This window comes from Acanthamoeba castellanii, assembly GCF_000313135.1.
Source record: "Acanthamoeba castellanii str. Neff unplaced genomic scaffold scf7180000084697, whole genome shotgun sequence".
NCBI classification, from domain to species: domain Eukaryota; phylum Discosea; order Longamoebia; family Acanthamoebidae; genus Acanthamoeba; species Acanthamoeba castellanii.
In genome coordinates, this window is record NW_004457437.1 from 33176 (window position 1) to 34467 (window position 1292).

The window sequence follows — 1292 nt, forward strand, 5'->3', positions numbered from 1 at the left end:
CCCCCTGTTGTGAGGTGGGCGGAGAGCATCATCTCGCCCAGCATCACCACCACCATCACCACCATCACTACGCCAGCTCTCCCTACGGCCTCCTCAATCAGGCCGTCCGGCTCCAGGCCCCCACCGCCGGCCCCCTTTCGGTCCTCCCAGGCCCAATAAAAGTGATTTTTTGGGTCCAAGTCAAGGGCGTGCTTCACAGGCGAACCTAATGGGGCTGATCCTGTTCTGATCTCACGGGCGATCTCGAAGCCTTTGTTAAACTTTGAAAACTAACTCAACAAATTAGTATTTATTTATTGTTTTCATTAAGGTTGGCTTTCTCAGTTCTCTTCTTCCTCTTCCTCCTCTTCTTCATCGACTTCTTCTTCGTCGCTGCTGTCCGGGCCATCGGCGATGATGTCGGCCATCTCCTCCGTTTCGTCCGCCTCGCCATGGCCAACCGTCGTGAACGTCGCCAATGTGGTCGTCGCAGTCGTCTGCGTAGTCACCACCGGCGCGGCCGCAAACACGCTCACGGCCGACGCCACAACGTTGCTTCGCTCGGGCTCCAGCGCCGGCAGCGTCGACGCCGCCATCGAACTCGAGCTCGACGATGCTGACGTGGTGGTCGCCTCCACCGCCGCCGCGGGCAGCTCCGTACGCGCTCGCTTGGGCGACGGCGCCGTCACGCCGACGCTCGGGGCCGTCGACGTCGCCTTGAGCTGAGGCTGCGCGTGGTGGTGGTGCTCAACGATCATGACGTCGGCTTCGATGTGGTCGTAGCCGCCCTGCGCGGCCTTGCGCTTGGGCGGCGTCGGTGGCGAGTCGACGACGACGTCCCACGACACCGGGGCGGGCGCGGGGGCGAGGGGGGCGGTGAGGGGGGCGGCGGCGAGGGCGGCGGCGGGGGTGGGCAGGGGCGGTGGGGCGAGGCGCACGCGGGGCAGCACGCGCGGGTGGACCAGAAGCTCGGCCACGGCGACGGCGCTGGCGCTGGCGGCCGAGGCCGACGAGGCGACGGCCTGGACGTGCGCGTCGCGCTGCAGCGCGCGGAGGGTGCTGGGCAGGAGCTGCGTGGTCTGGGGCAGGAGCGAGCAGTCGGCCAGCACGCGCCTCGACTCTTCCTGGAATGCAAGACTGCAATCACACATTCTTTGAGCCACCCCGCACACACACACGACACACCCACACACACGACACACCGCACACGACACGACACGACGACACACGACACACAGTACAGCACGCGACATACTTGACAGGCTTGGTCGAGGCAGCGAGCACGGCGCTGTGGATCTCGATGGCGTGCAGGC

General features: G+C 65.5%; 1 pseudogene; it reads right to left on the reverse strand.

Moving 5' to 3' along the window:
• Positions 1-320: 320 nt before the first annotated feature.
• Positions 321-1292, reverse strand: part of ACA1_128160 — a 3166-nt pseudogene continuing 2194 nt past the window's right edge.